Source organism: Telmatherina bonti (genome assembly GCF_933228915.1).
Source record: "Telmatherina bonti genome assembly, chromosome: 11".
In the NCBI taxonomy this organism is placed as follows: Eukaryota; Metazoa; Chordata; class Actinopteri; order Atheriniformes; family Telmatherinidae; genus Telmatherina; species Telmatherina bonti.
The window spans coordinates 12921568-12939327 of NC_136629.1; the positions used below are offsets into that span (position 1 = coordinate 12921568).

General features: G+C 38.9%; 1 protein-coding gene across 2 annotated transcripts in view; it reads left to right on the plus strand.

The window, feature by feature from the left end:
- The first annotated feature begins 5019 nt into the window (after positions 1–5019).
- The window catches only part of cul9 (cullin 9), a 46706-nt gene continuing 33965 nt past the window's right edge, over positions 5020–17760 (plus strand). For both annotated transcript variants that reach the window (XM_079248644.1, XM_079248645.1), the window contains exon 1: positions 5020–5136. The gene's annotated coding sequence lies outside the window, so the exon portion shown is untranslated. The remainder of the gene's footprint in view (positions 5137–17760) is intronic.

Consider the following 17760-nt stretch of genomic DNA (forward strand, 5'->3'; position numbering starts at 1 on the left):
TCACCTCCCAAGGTGAGACGCGCGAGTCTTCATCCATCCATCCATGTCAGTGAGCCCTCCTACGTCCTCCCGCCGTCCTCAGAGTGTTGTGAGCCGGACAGAGAATCGACTGAGTCCCGGTGAGGAGAACCGAAGCTCCGCGAGAAGAGAGGAAGGTGTGCACGCGGACAGGCAGGTGTCCGTCTGACTGGAGGATGATTCTCCTGCAGCGAGGAGATGGTGAAGAGGAGGAGGAGGAAGATGCATGTGCTCTGCATACAGAGGAGATGCACGCACGCTGTGTGTGTGTCTGTGTGTGTGTGCAGTGAATACAGTAGATATTTCTTTCCCATGGTCCTAAAGACCTCCATTTCTCCACCAAACAGCTGATTGGATGAAAACATCTCCTGGATGATGAAGACGTCTGATTCCAGATGTCAGCCCGCACAACTACTGACCAGGGCACATCTTCACCATAGTCTTCATCATTCTCATCACCATCTTCATCATCATCTACACCTCACTGTCTTCATCATCATCTTGATGACTGGCTTAATCATCTTCATCATTGTTTTAATAATCTTCTTCATCACCATCTTCAAAATCATCTTCATCACGTCTTCATAACCTTCATCATCATCATCATCGCTATCACAATTTTATCACTTCTTCATCATCTACATCAGGGATCCTCAGTCATGGTCCTTGAGGCCCAGAGTCCTGCAGGTTTTCCTCGTGTCGCTGGTGGAACGCTCCAAGCTCTGCATAAATCTGCTGAATACGCATTGATTTTAATCAGGCGTGTCGCAGGTGGGACGCCAGGAAAACCTGCAGGACGCTGCGGTCCTCGAGGACCTGGACTGAGGATCCCTGATCCACATTATCTTCATCACCATTAGTATCACCAACATCACCATATTTATCATCTTAAAGACATCATCATCATCACCACAATAACTGTCTTCATCACATCTTCATCATCTACATCACATCTTCATCATCTACATCACATCTTCATCATCTATCTCACATCTTCATCATCCATATCACATCTTCATCATCTATATCACATCTTCATCATCAATGTCACATCATCATCTACATTACATCTTTATCATCTATATCACGTCTTCATCATCTATCTCATATCTTCATCATCTACATCACGTCTTCATCATCTATATCACATCTTCATCATCTATATCACATCTTCATCATCTACATAACATCTTCATCATCTATATCACATCTCCATCATCTACATCACATCTTCATCATCTATATCACATCTTCATCATCTATATCACATCTTCATCATCTACGTCACGTCTTCATCATCTATATCACATCTTCATCATCTACATCACGTCTTCATCATCTATATCACATCTTCATCATCTACATCACATCTTCATCATCTATATCACATCTTCATCATCTACATCACATCTTCATCATCTATCTCACATCTTCATCATCCATATCACATCTTCATCATCTATATCACATCTTCATCATCAATGTCACATCATCATCTACATTACATCTTTATCATCTATATCACGTCTTCATCATCTATCTCATATCTTCATCATCTACATCACGTCTTCATCATCTATATCACATCTTCATCATCTACATAACATCTCCATCATCTACATCACATCTTCATCATCTATATCACATCTTCATCATCTATATCACATCTTCATAATCTATATCACATCTTCATCATCTATATCACATCTTCATCATCTACATCACATCTTCATCATCTACATCACGTCTTCATCATCTATATCACATCTTCATCATCTACATCACATCTTCATCATCTACATCCCATCTTGAGATGAGATGAGATGACTTGAGATGAGATGAGATAAGTTGAGATGAGATGAGGCGAGGCGAGACGAGATGAAATGAAAAAGGATGATATGAGATTAGATTAAAAAAATGAGATTAGACCAGATAAGAAAGGATAACCTGAGATGAGATGAGATAAGAAAGGATGAGATTATACAAGATATGAAAGGATAACATGAGATTAGATGAGAAGAGGTAAGATAAGAATGAGATGAGATGAGATGAGATGAGATGAGATGAGATGAGATGAGATGAGATGAGATGAGATGAGGTGAGATGAGAAAGGCTGAGATGAGGTGAGATGAGATGAGATGAGATGAGAAAGGCTGAGATGAGATGAGATGAGATGAGATGAGAAAGGCTGAGATGAGATGAGATGAGATGAGATGAGATGAGATGAGAAAGGCTGAGATGAGATGAGATGAGATGAGATGAGAAAGGCTGAGATGAGATGAGATGAGATGAGATGAGATGAGAAAGGCTGAGATGAGATGAGATGAGATGAGATGAGAAAGGCTGAGATGAGATGAGATGAGATGAGATGAGATGAGAAAGGCTGAGATGAGATGAGGTGAGATGAGAAAGGCTGAGATGAGGTGAGATGAGATGAGATGAGACATCAGTGCTTTTTGTTACCCATTAAACAGAACTGCTTGTTAATTTTCATTGATCTTCTTGATCTTCTGTAGCTGAGAGAGCTTCACATTCAGACGCATCAGCTGATCGTGGAGGACAGGTCATGTGGACAGTTTCAACCTGATAATTTATATCTTCAGTCTTTTCACCTTTCTGCTGCTGTAGTGTGTTTGTTCCTGTTTCTGTGTGAGGTTCTCATATCTGAGCTGTTTAACAGCATCACCATGGATGACATGTCTTGCAGAGCATTATTTCCATCCTTATTTTCATCTTCATATTCATCTTGTCATCTTCATATTAAAGTCCAGTCAGATTTCAAGCTGCTGCAGATTTTCTGACAATTCAGCAGACTGCGGACAGAAATCTACAAAGATTTGTTTTTATTTTATTTATTTATTTGTTTTAATCCTGCGAGTCATACAAATCCAGCCTGATAAACTGGCGCTGGCTGACCAACCACGCATCATGGTGGTCCACCAGCAGTTAGCAGGGAGGCAAGCAGTTAACATCAAGACCAAATGGTAGAAGAAGAAACACAAGATACACAAAATACAATATTTATTAAATTAAGGGACATTGTCTTTGTGTAAATTTCTTCTCAGAATTCCATGTTCACCAACTTTCAAATTAAGAGGAGACTAAATAACCCAACATCCATCAACTTTAAAAGATCCCATGCACTTACAGTTGTGCTCATATGTCTTCATCCCCTTTCATTAAAGAAAAGGCTGAATTTACAACAGTCACTCAAATAACTGGAGACTTGAAAAAGGAACAATAACTAAAATTTTGCAAAAATATAATTTAGTAAAATAAGACACTGTTTTTTCATTTAATTGAGTTGAAGAAAGAAAAAAACAAACAAACAAACAAACAAATGTGTCCTGGACAAATTAGATCACTTTTCTGTTGAACAGTGGGACAAAATACCTGTCAACAGGTGCAGAAGTCTGACTGAGAGGAACAGAAAACACCTGACTGTAGCGGAAACATTAAAGGATTGTTCAACTAAATATTAGTTTATGACTGATGTAATATGTAATAAATTATCTTATTTATTTGCTTAAAAAATATTTCTATTGAATTAGAAAATAATGTCATGATTTTAATGAATTTTTTTTAAATGTATTATTACTTTTGTCAATTTCAGTTTATTTTACAGGCAGCTGTTTTTTTCCTTCTTTAATGAAAGGGTATGAATAAATATGAGCACAACTATATATGTCATATCTGTTGTTAAAAAATGAGTGTTGTGTGAAGTAAATTTGTGTAAAGGATGGCAAATCCTTTCCTATTAATGAAAAGATCACATGGGGGTGTTAGACCAAGTCTGTTCTTAATAAAGACATTTCACTTTTATCCTTACCTTCATCAATCTTTATTATTTTTATTTATGTGCTCATATTTTTTCACATTTAATTAAAAAAATTAAATATGTTGTTGATGTAAAAAAGTATTTCTAAAATAAAAATAAATTAATGATTCAGGAATAATTTCTCCTTTTTTTTGTCACATATGATTAGTATGAAAACTCTGTAATTTATACTTCAATTTATCCCCTCCCCCCCCAGTATAAATACCTCTTTTATTATATTTAAACATTGTGTTACCTTTAGGTTTATGGGAAATGTGTGATTTGTTGTCATGTTAGAAATATTTTGTGAATTTAAAAAATATATATATTTTAAAAAACTGGCAATGGTCAATCACATCTTCATCATCTAGATCACATTTTCATCGTCTATATCACATCTTCATCGTCTACATCACATCTTCATCATCTATATCATATCTTCACCATCTATATCACATCTTCATCGTCTACAACACATCTTCATCATCTTCATCACATCTTCATCATTTATATCATATCGTCATCATCTACATCACGTCTTCATCATCTATATCACATCTTCATCATCTATATCATATCTTCACCATCTATATCACATCTTCATCGTCTACAACACATCTTCATCATCTTCATCACATCTTCATCATTTATATCATATCGTCATCATCTACATCACGTCTTCATCAGCTACATCACATCTTCATCATCTATATTTTTCCACATATAATTTAAAACTTAAAAATGTTGTTGAAGTAAAAAAAATTTCTGAAATAAAAATAAACCATTCAAATTGAACCATTCAAATAAAAATAAATAAATGATTCAGGAATATTTTATATTTGTGTGTTTTACATCTGATTAGTATGGATAGTCTGTAATTTATACTTTAGTTCAGGCCCTGCAGTATAAATACCTCTTGTAAAGGTACAATAGGTATTTCACGTTAGAGATATTTTGTGAATTTTAAAAAAAGAATATAAAAAAATGACAGTGGTCAAAGGTTGCAAACATTTTATCAGGAAAAAAAAAAACTTTTTGTCTTCTTTATAGAAGCGATGCAGATAAAACAGCAGGGGGCGCGCTCTGTTTGGACTTACCGTTAAACGCCAGGTTGAACAATTCTTTTTCGAATCAACCGTAGAAGAAGAAGCTACATCGACGTGTTTCCGGTGACAGTGCGCAGACGCGTTTCGGAGAGCCAGAAGCAGGACGCGACCAAACACATCGAAACAGGCTGGGAAACGACACGCTAGGGCGGAAAAGAAAAGTGCCCGTGAGGGGGAAGGTCTGCGACACGGCAGGTAAGCTGGATTCGCCTCACCTGAGACTGCTGGTTGCGTCCCGGAGCGTGCGTCAGCGAGCCGGTTGCGGGTCGCGGGCCAGGCCGCTCCTCATCACGGACATCCCGAGTTACTGGAAACACGCAGCTCCTGGAAGTCCGCATAAAACCCGATCATTTATATTTATGTAAGAAACTGGCTCCGAGAAAACAAAGATTTAATCCAAACTACGTCTTTGAGATGTTTTAGATTGTTGTTAGCATCTCCGTCCGACAGTCGCAACCACATAAACGTGAGAAATCCCGACAAAAAGCCCCTTTGCATGTCTTATTTTCAGCAGTTTTCCCCTTCTAACTTCATGTTGAAGTGTGTAAAATAAGTCCAGAGTGTTAATTTACCAGAAAGTTGCGTAAATTCCAACAAGTGATTGTGACAAGCGAGTGAAATGCTGGTTGCTGGTCAACGTGACGTTAAACTCCGTGATTATGACATGTTTTCTTCACATGGAGGATTGTTAGGTCCAGTTTGAGCAGCTTGCTGTGACTAGTTGTTGGCTAACTATGAAAGGAAGTGGAGACGTGGCTGTCTTGTTGAAGTGCGCAGATGAGCTTGTTGCTAATGAGAAAAAATGAAAACACTACCGGACACAGCCTTCTTCCTCGCTGAAGTTAGCTTCTGATTGGTGTAAGGGAAAAGGACCGTTCCACTGTTTTTTGATCGACACCAAGGACTGGAGTTTTTACTCTAACTTATCCTGCGGAGGACAGAGATTCCTGTAAACACAGTTTGTGATTTATGATTCATTTATTTGTAAAAATGTAATACATGTCCTTATCTCTGCTTGTCAGAATCTAAAACACGTTTGACCAATTTTTTATTCTGAATGAAATTATTCCAGATTAAAGTATTTCTCCTTTGTGTTTACATGGAAATAGTAATTCCGAATTGATGTTTAAATGGAAAACATGTTTATTTGAGTTTACTTAATTCCGCTTTAGATCAGTGGGTTGGGAAGGGTTTTGATTGGATTGGGGCGACGTGACAAACTCATGCCTACTGGAAATAAACTCTGCTTGCTGCTTCTCGTCTTTTTAGCCATAACATGGATTTGATTTTATTCAGAATATTACAGCAGCAGCTTGACACGAGCATATTACTGCACTATTTTCAGCATCTGAGGAGGAGAAGGAAAATAAAGTACCAGAGATAGGAGGCATATGACCGAGTGGAATAGGACAAGGTAAAGCATGTGCTGAACAATCGGAATTGACTTGGAATGTAATTAATGGTTACATGATAGCAGAATTAATCGGTTTGGATTTAAAATGGGAATAAACCAGCCACTTACGCTTATTCGGAATAAGGTGTTCACATGATCCATTATCTGTTTAAAGTGGATTTAACTTTAATTCGGAATTAAAACTCTCATAAACTTTTTGAAAAAACATGTAATTTGACAGACTTCGTCCCCATCACCCTGAACAAGGTCTTTATAAATAAATATTATAATTATCTAATAATAAAAGCAGAATTTAGTCATCTGCAGCTCTGATCAGGTCACATTTTCTCTCCAGTAGAAGGTAAACATCACATGATGTGATCATTCTGAGGCATTTTATCACCTGATGCAGCAACACACAGGAACCTTTACTGGTCTAACTGGGAACAGGTCAGTAATGTGACCGGTTTAACTGGGAACAGGTCAGTAATGTGACCGGTTTAACTGGGAACAGGTCAGTAATGTGACCGGTTTAACTGGGAACAGGTCAGTAATGTGACCGGTTTAACTGGGAACAGGTCAGTAATGTGACGGGTGTCACTGGGAACAGGTCAGTAATGTGACGGGTGTCACTGGGAACAGGTCAGTAATGTGACGGGTGTCACTGGGAACAGGTCAGTAATGTGACGGGTGTCACTGGGAACAGGTCAGTAATGTGACGGGTGTCACTGGGAACAGGTCAGTAATGTGACGGGTGTCACTGGGAACAGGTCAGTAATGTGACGGGTGTCACTGGGAACAGGTCAGTAATGTGACGGGTGTCACTGGGAACAGGTCAGTAATGTGACGGGTGTCACTGGGAACAGGTCAGTAATGTGACGGGTGTCACTGGGAACAGGTCAGTAATGTGACGGGTGTAACTGGGAACAGGTCAGTAATGTGACGGGTGTAACTGGGAACAGGTCAGTAATGTGACGGGTGTAACTGGGAACAGGTCAGTAATGTGACCGGTTTAACTGGGAACAGGTCAGTCACATAACTTGGTATAAAAGGAGCAGCATTTTGAGTGTCTCAGATGATAAGATGGACAGAGCTTCACCATTCAGACACAAACTGAATCTGAACATTCAGAAAAATGTTTGTCAGACTTTGAAGACTCGCCATCTACATTGTAGAATATTATCAGAGGATTCAGAAAATCAGGAAGAATCTCTGTTTGCTGTGACTAGGCTGGGTTCTGGTGATCTTCTGCATTAAAAATTACTGCATGGACTCAGAAAGACTTCCAGAAATCATTGTCTGAACACAGTTCACCCTGAAATCCAGAAATGCATGATGAACATGATATGTGAACAGGATCCAGAATCACTGCCGGACCAAAGCTCATTGAGAATGGTGTGAGGCAAAGTGGAAACATGGATAATAATGAAAATGCTGAACAACATCCTGCATCCATCACAGCAGCATGGTGGGACAGGAGAACTGGTCTGCTTGCAGTCCAGACCTTTCACCAGTACAAAACATCTGGAGCATCATGGAAGCAGAAATCCAGAATCAAAGATTCAGGACTGTAGAGCAGCTGGAATCCAAGATCCAGAACTGTAGAGCAGCTGGAATCCAAGATCCAGAACTGTAGAGCAGCTGTAATCCAAGATCCAGAACTGTAGAGCAGCTGGAATCCAGCATCAGACCAGAACGGGACAACATTACTCTCCTAAAACTTCACTTCCCAGATGTTTACAGACAGAAAGAAGAGGCGCCACACGATGCTGAACATCACCCTGAACTATGTTTTACAAGTGTTGCTGCATCATTTATATTTTCCATTAGATGACATGTACTTTTAATCATCATACATGTTTATCTTCTACTGGGAACAAAATATTTGTCTTTATTTGTAAACCAACGCTTTCGGCTTTTATATTTTGTTTACACAGCATGTCTTTCTTGAAGTAAAACTAATCTTTTTGCTTAAATTTCATAAATGCACCAATAAAAATGCCTTTTAAAAAGTCTTATCCCGTTCTGGAAGCCTTTAGTCTGGGTTTGACTGGTCTAAGTATGAAAGAAGAGCTAAAATGTCCTTAAGGACTCGGACGCCACCAAGCTGAAGCCAACTTCAGCTTCCTGCGCTGCCTAACGTTAGCCGCTGCTAGCTTGTCGCGGTCAGGTTTCGTGTAAAATTCAAACGTAGCATCATTTGCCTTAACTCTGATACTACGTAGATGTCAGATACGTTATCTGTTCAGTACTTCCTGACTGGTGTCATTTTATTTTTCTCCCGCTGATGTTAAAATAAACCCCTCTCGGTGTTGAAGTTGCCCCGAGCAGCTAACTGGTTAGCAGCCCAGTCGCTTATTAGCCGGGCAGGAGAGCGCAGCCGCACTTGGGATGCACGCGCTCACTTCCTCAAAACGTAACGACGAGTCATTCAGGTTCACTGAAAATGAAGTTGCTGAAAAGTGATTCACAGCGAGCTAGCTGGTCGGATGTTAGACAGTTCCTGCTCGTCTTCTGGCACTGAACACAGAGGCGTCAATATCAGGCTCGCGCTGCCATATTGATCAGGGCAAGAAGTTTTTCCTCCCATTTTAACCAGGTGTAGTCATGGAAACATCCACCTGGACACAAAAACCTGACGAGTCCTGCCCGCTTGACTTTAAACCAGATTCCAGTTCAGGGGCCGCATACGGGCCAATGATGGGCCGCACCAGTACAATAGTGGTTTTGTATGATGTCAGAATGAAACTGAAACTCTGGTTTTCAGTGAAAAGCGCCTTCATTTTTCAACAAATGAAGCAAAAAAATTTTTTAAAAATGCTGGCACTCTTGCACATTTTGTTTATTCTATTCTACAGTCATGTAGCAGACACTTTTATCCAAAGCGACGTACATATATACTAGGGCTGCAACTAACTATTATTTAAATAGTTGACTAATCTAGAAAGAATTTTTTCGATTAGTCACAATTATTTCTGTCTCGCACACCATCTGTGCTTCCAGTTGACACAGCTCTTTTTACAGGCTCCAGCATGTCTTACCCATAGACTGTATATAAAGAGATGGACGGCCTCTCCGTGACGTCACCCATAGGTTTCTGAAGAGCTGAATTGAAGCTCGGTGGACGGTTCCTACCGTCGCCATGTTGGCAGCGTCATGCGCGTCGTCTTGCCTGGAAAATACAAATATGGGCAAAGAGGTGGAGCTGAGAGAGCAGCCATGAGCGTCATGGCGGATGATTGACATTGAGCAAACTCAGTTTTCTGTAGCTAAAAGCTAACCGAGCTAACCCCGAGACGGGAGCTACCCAGCTAACGGAGGTATGCGGGCTAAAGCTAAGTCACGTTGACTGGCTAAAAACCGCGGTTCTATGTTCTTCTTACTTGAAGCCAGAGATTGGTACCTGTCAATCAAAAGGACACGCCCCTAAATTTGCCAAACTTCGGGATTGAATTACTTTTAAACGGGCGAGTTAGAAAAAAATTCACTCCCCCCACAGTTGTCATGAAGCTAAACATGACCTATAAACCGAAAATGGATTTTTGAACCAGGCTGTAAACATGTTTATTTCTGCTGTGAAGTTGGTCTTTTTAACATGGGAGTCTATTTGCTCTGTTTTGCAGCCAGCCTCTAGCGGATGAAGGGGGGACTGCAGTTTCATGCACTTCCGCATAGGTTTCACATTTAACCACCGGAGGTTGCCGCTTGGTCTTACCCTAATCTCTTCATTTGCATCATATGAATGTCCTCCTGATTCCCAGTCAGTCACAACATAATGTCCTTTAGTAAGTTAAAAGAACGACTCCTGAACCAGTTGAATATTAGATTTAAGCGCAATAGATTACTACTAATTAATTTTGAAACAGTCAAACTTAGCCAGTGTCATATCCAAGCTATACAGAATTTGCCTCAAAAGGAAAACAAAATAAATAAAATATTTTACCATCTTAATCTTCGTAGAATTGCATTGAAATGATTGTTTACATCTTGAAAAAGCCTGCTTTGTAGGTAAACAAGGGCCAGAATCCTTTAAAAAAAAAAAAAAAGTTCCTGAATCCAAACAGTGATCCGGATCACCACCAAAATTAAATCACTTCTTCCTTTTCACATTTCCAACAACTGAATATTTCATGAAAATCTATAACTTTTTGTGTTATCTTTAACACAAACGAACAGATAAACGCCGGTAAAAACATAACCTCTGGCAGAGGTAACAACAGCACATCACTACTCGCTAATGCTAACTTTGCCATCTGGAATGCTGTTAACCATGACTTCGGGGTGCTTTTGTTTCAGATGCTCATGCATGACTGTCGTGCTGCCTTGGTACGCCAACTCTGCGTGGCAGATGACACATTTCACCTGTTTTACACTTTGTTTCGTGTGAAATATCCCTAAACTTTGGAAATAGTTTGCGCGCTGTCAGTTTCTTCTTCGTTGTTTAAACAAAGACGCTGCACAAAATGACAGTACTGCCGCCAGTACTTCCTGTGGCGCTTTATGTCATTTGCTTGGTGTTTAGAGTTTTTATACTGTCTGAAAAGCCGTGGTTGGTAAATGGCGTTAAGTTACCTGCGCAGCATTTTTTTTTAGCAAAGTTGTTTATAATGTGGCGCATTGACAATGACATTTCGCGTTGATGAATTTTCATTGTTGACATTGTCGACAAATCACTGGAGCCTTGATATGTACCCTGATAGGCACATTGGGGGGCTACATGGGGTTCAGTGTCTTGCCCCAGGACACTTCGGCATGCAGTTAGGGGAAGCCTGCAATCGATCCCCCAACTTTCGGGTGTGAAGATGACTGCTCTTCCTCCTGAGCTACAGCCAATAACTTTGTCTAAGTTACCAGTTCCAGCAAACTGAGTCGTTAATGTGGTCGTAGCATGACGTAGTTGTGGTTATTGTCCAATGACCTGCCTCGAAACTTGCTGGGGAGGGGGATAACTTTGGTTTTTTTGCCAGGTTTAAGCTCGTGCTATTGGAGTTTATGCTTTGTTCAGTACATCAACCTGAAGATGACACTACATGCTTACACAAACCGCTAAAATAACAAATGTGCAGAGATATGATGAACCGGTCTACAAAGTTGGTTGTGAAGCTTTATTAAAGGGGGAAAATGTACTAGATGCAGTTCTTACTGGAAAGGCTGGGAAATCAAATGGAGAATGTCTTCATTCAATGGGAAATGCCTTCAAAATGTCAGTGAACCTCACACCAAAGTCTGTTTCCTAACTTACCAAAGTATCTGTTTACACATGATGTGTATTACCAGTTTCCCCAACCTGAGGTTCAGTGAGTTTTTTTTTCTTCCATCTGTCAATCTTGTGACAAAATGATGAAATCAGATCACATAAATGAGCCACAAAACACACACACACACACACACACACACACACACACACACACACACACTACATTCCCAGAATGAAAGGCTCAGTGTCAGATGACAAAAGAACATTTAAGTCTGTGTGAATCTTGAACTTCAGCAGTGAATCTGTGGAGAAAACCAAAAGAAATTAGCACAAAGCTCACTGAAGATCTGAAAACTGAACTTTGTCTTCAACTCTTATGACATCATTTTATTATTTTCTTGTCAGAATTATGTGAAATGATTCAGATATAGTAACTTTCTTGCCTGGTGCTGCCATATTTATTTATTTATGAAATACATAAACCTCTGTGAATATTGTGAAATAAAAACTTTGAAACATTAATGTAATTTTAGAAATAAAATATAAAAAAACCATAATCTTAAAAAGTATGATATAGTGAAAATACTCAAGAAATATTTGATAATAAAAGTAATAGACATCTAAGAACAACAAATTACCATATTTGTTTTAGCCACAAGGCGCACTACATTATAAGCCGCAGCCTCAATTACGGACTATTTTTGTCTTCAGGTCATACATAAGGCGCACCGTCTCATTGGGCGCATACAAAAACAAAAGTAAGACAGTGAGTTTGGCTGAATTTTATTCAGCAATATGGTACTTTTTTTTTTAAATACACAATTTTTTATTGTCAGTCTGTTGTAACACATCCGTCAAAGTCATCTTCTGTGTCGGGATTAAACAGCTGGACAATTTCGGCATCAAGCATACCGGGTTCTCTCTTCGTTGTCACTGTTGGTGACAATGACTACACATTTCTGCAAGACCGATTATAGAGAAGCTTTAAAAAAAAACAGGCCCTGTGACTTAGTAATCAGGTTGACACTCAGTGGATATTGTTTGCTAAGGAGGAAATATAGATCAATCCAATTTGTCAAAAATGGTGTCGATCAGCAGGGAAGAGCCTGTCGGTCCATCATGCGCAGTAGTATTGAAATATGAAATGTCAAAGAGATTCTACAAGCGCCATATTAGAAAAAATATGTTAAAAGACCTGCAGGCGGGCCACCACCGGTTAAGGGGTTAAATTAATTAATCCCTTACTGGATTTTTTTTCTGCCAAATATATTAATCAGCACCAGCCTCAAAAAATCCACATTTATTGAAACTAATACAGAGAAAAGAACTAGCAGTAGCCTGCATTCATGTGGCAGATACCTGTCTAAAAAGCCATAGGTGAACAACATTAGCTCATTTACTCCTGCAGACTAGCTGTTTTACTAAGTGAGTCAGTCTAACAATCATGACAGTACAGTAGCTCCACTGCAGTTAAATGTTTCTGCAAGAAATGCTGGGACTTCTGTCTGAACAGGAACTTTTCTAAAGGGTTATTTAGTATTTTGTAAAAGTTGAAATCCTGCCATTTGCCCCTACAGGCCAAATGCCAATTGGATTCTGCAGAAATTCAGTGTTTGGGCAGTTTTCTGCAATGCATGAGCTGCAAACTGCTTGAGTATGAAGCAGTGGGTTACTCTCCACATTCTCATTTCTGCCAAACTTTTGCATGTGATTTAAATTTGAAATTTTTCGGCACATTCAGAAGGGTGTTAAACCTTTTGAGATGTCCACCTTTTATACTTTTTAAGCTATTTAGCGTTTTGTACAAGATTAAATCCGGTCAATTGGTAATTAAAAGTTACTTCACTGTGGTTCAAACCCCATTGGGGCACGTTATCAAAAACTGACAAATCATCCTGAACAAATTCATCTTAGTTTTCACCATTTTAAAATTATTGTTGTATTTGGTTTATTACTTCTTGTGTAAATATATTGGTTTGATTGGGGAGGAGGATCAGGTGTAGGTACCAGATCTGCTCGGGGCCCTGCGTTGCACTATGTTGCACTCTTAGAGGTTGTGCTCCATTAGAGTTAAATAAGATGCTTGTGTGATGTCTTATTTATCAATAGATATTTTTTGCTTTAATTTACATTTCGTTTGTCAAACTAATCATGTTTTCCCGAACCAATAAAGCCCTTTTTTAATCTGAAGATGTATCGATGTTATTATGTCATGGCAACTTGTCAGTTCATATTAAATGTGTTTAAACCAACACCAAGCCGAGCGTGCCCTCGTAGTGATACACCTGTCAATGTAATGCAGACAGAAAAACGTTATTATGGTATTTATTAGGGCTGTGACGATATGCTGTTGTCCCGATTCAATTAGATTACAAATTTTTGGGTGCCAATTTGATTTAAATGGAGATTCCAACAATTTGTTTTACTGATTTTTGTAGACTAAAAACCAAATTAAAAAAAAAAAAATGCACAAAACATTTTTTGCTGGTCATTTTTTTTTAAAATTTCATTTAGGAAAAAGCAACACAGTAGCCAGACCATCATTCTACTGCTATAAAGCCCAAAAAGACAATTAAAAAGATCAATAAAAAATTCCAAGAACTTTATAATGGATTGTTTTTATTTTATTGAATACAAAAACCTTTTTTTTGTTTTTTGTAAACAAAATTAAACAAAATATTCAATTTAAAAAATTTTGAAGTAAAAAAAAAAAAATCCTGATATTGATTTTTTTTTTTTTTCCCAATTTGATTTTCCACCCCTAGGATTTATGTATAATAACTGGTTAAATTGTGAATAAATGTTTCAATTATGAACTAGACAGGAATCGCTAACATGAACATTAAAAGTCACATTTTTAACTTTTGTTGTGTAATTTTTTCAATTCCTTCCAAAATGCGGTCTTTCTCCTCTCGGGAGTTTTAGAAGTGATGGTTAGGCTGTGGTAAGTCCTGTTCGATCGGTAACGATGGATTTCTTTATGAATGTTGTCCGTGTATCCTATGAAAAAGAACTACAATTCCGCATCACTGAAATAATACTTCCGTCACGAATACAAACTACAATCCCACTTAGCTGAAAAAACTACTTCCATCAGTTGTACAGACCAACCACAACAGTGTACCCAACGTTCAGCCAATCATATGCAACGTCATTGACAGGCGCAGAGCCCGAGCAGTTCTGGTACCTACACTGGAAGTGGACATCCCTGGCCTATGGTTTTGCACGAGAATGGGTTGCATCTTAGCAATGAATAATGAATCTTGTTATTGTGTACAACTTACAGATGATAAATGCTGTGAACACTTTCAGAGTTTAAGCCAAACCTTAACAACGTAGATTGTTTGTTGTAATTTTTTTATGTAAATTTAAAATCATCCTCAGTCTAATGGCGTCGAGGAACTTTGATTTTTCTCTTCCACCATGGCCTTCGTTTTTCCCCCAGAAGTTTAGCGTTCTCTTTAATCAGACAATAGTTGGCATGATTTAAGGAGTTGATTTTGTGTTTCCATTCCTGCTCTCTTTGAAGCCATATTTTCTCCCTTTCCTCTTTATTCTGCTCCATCTCTCTCCATCTTCTTTGCCACCTCTCCTCTTGTTCAGTCGGTAGCTTCCAGCAACCTAACTCTTTGGCAGAAGTTTCTGCCATCTCTTTAAAATGTGTTTTTTCGTTGATCAACATGACGATATAGTCTGCATTTTCTGCGATACTCTTCTCCTTCTCTTTTATCACTTTTCTCAAACTGTCATTTTCTGTCTGTATTTCCTTTAAGGTTTTGTTGCATTCACCTAATTCCTTCTCCAGCTTTTGCCTTTCTGACTCAATGGCAAACATCTTGCTCTTATAAATATTGTGTTCTTCCATTTGCTCTCTGTTCAGTCTCTCTTCTTCCAACGTCTTGATCATGTCATCTATCCAATACCCCTGAGCTGTTTCTGCTTGGTTTAGGGATTCTTCCTGTATGTCGTGTTCATCTGCTTTTATCTTTTCTTCCATATGTTGGTTGAGGGATTTATCAACCAGCAGCTTCTCCTTAGGAATGTTGATTTCTGTCAAATGTTGGGGACACACCTCAGGAAGGTTGGTTGTCTCCTTCAGAGCCTTGGATGTGCTTGATTCGGTCAATGTAAGCCTTGCATTTTCCTTCTTCAGAGTGTCATATTCATCTTTAATCAATCTAAGTTCATTCAGTTCAGACATCAGAGCAACGTTCTTCCTTTGCTGAAAGTGTAAACTTTCTTTCAGAGAACAAATGTAGCTCTCCACCTCAGTTGTATCGGCCTGGTTGAAGGATTCAACAACCAACCCCGTAAGAAAAGAATTTTCTGTCTGTTGCTGGTCGCAGAAACGTTGCATGGTTTCTCGCTCTGCCAGGAGTTTTTTTTTCATCTCTTCGTTTGCCTTCTCCAGGGTTTCATTCTGACTTCTCAGGTTATGGATGTTATCTTGAGCTTTAAGAAGATCCTCCTGAAGTTTGTCAATCATTAATTTGGAAGACTCATCCACGTGTCCTCTATCCTCCATTTTTTCCATTGTTGTATCCTCTGGTGTATTCCTCACACCAAAAACTGGTTGAGAAGAATCGGACAAGAACTCCTGCATTTTAGGAAGAGAATTAAGGAAATTGTTAGCATAAACATAATCTTTTAACAAATCTTTGTCATTGAGTGAGTAAATGGTGGAAGTATAAGGCCGTGTTTACACCACAACGCAGACAGTAACACAGAAAAGTTTGGTTGTGTTCCAGCATTTCATTTCTATGGTTGCAGAGATTTGGGTAGATAAAACTGGAAAGATTGACAATATCCTACAGAGTGGGACGCAACTAGAATCTTTGGGCGACGGTGACTTCTTAAAGCTAGGGTAGGTAATGTTGGGGAGCTAGCAAGATGTGAAAGTGGCGCCCTGTCTTGCCTGATCCAAGACTTTATTTATTTGCAGCTTTTTCCACCAACAATTTTCTCTTTCTCAGCTGTTTAGTGGGAGGAGGCAAATAAACCGAGCCGGGTCGGGGAAATCCTTCCTGCATTTTCTCAGCCATGTTTGCCTTCCGAGTTTCTTCTTCACTACTTTGTATTTTCATCCTAACACGCTGTTTATATGCAGGGTGTGGGTATCAGGTATGCACTGCTGGAGGGGGAGGAGGGGAGCCGGGAGAAGAAGCTTACAAAATATAGGAAATGATTGGTCAGAGTTTTTACAGATTTACAGTAAACTGAGGGGTCTAACTATATTTCTTATTGTTCATGATTACAACATGTATAGACTACTATCAGGATGAGGAACCACTTCTCCCAGAGTAAAAGAAAAATGTCTGAGCAAGATTACCAACCCCAGCTTTAAATCTCACCTTGCACTTAAGACTCTGTTTAACCAGCAAAAAGCAGAACACCGCGGACCGTGTCATGTCATGTTTGTGCAGCTGCATGTTTTTATTTCTTTTGTTCTGTGGAAGCAAAACCTGCGAGAACGTTTATGCCATCAGCAAAGATTAAATACGCCAGATAACAGTTAGCATGCAATGCTTTTTTTGTGTTGCGTTTATGAAGAGGCTGATACTTTTCTAATCAATTCCGATAACTAGTTAACTTTTTAGGGAGACCCACTTAAGGCTTACAATAACAAAGCTTTCAATTACAGGCAGGACATTTAACTGTTTGTCCTTTAGTACTTGTTCAACTTCACAACGAAGAGGAACTTTTAAGTACAAAAGCATGCAAAAAAGCGTTAAACCTCTTGCTACCAGATTCACTGATTTAGGCCACTGTACTGTATAGAAGCTACATAAAGAGTGAAGTTACTGTTAAAAAAACAAAAAAGAAAAACATTTCTGCAGCCATCTGATGCATTTTAATGTCGACCATTCAGAACCACTGAAAATGCAAATAGACTCCTGTGATGACTCAAATGAACCGAAATAAAAACAAGACACCTTTCTCAGATGTCACAACATGTCATCTTTGATAGAGTTGCATTATAATTTTCCCAAATAGTGACAGTAGCGTCAGTAAACCCCATCCCCTCTATGTTTATGTCACTCTGAAAATGTGCATCAACACGCAGCAGACTGTGTTTGTTGTGACTTGGATGAAGTTTATAAAACATTTTAGGTGCAATTTATGCAGAACCCAATGAAACCCAAGAGGCTCACATACTTTTTCTTGCAACTTTAAGTTATTTCTGCAGTTACTGACTGGCTTTTAGGCTGTCAGCTAATGCTGTGTACTA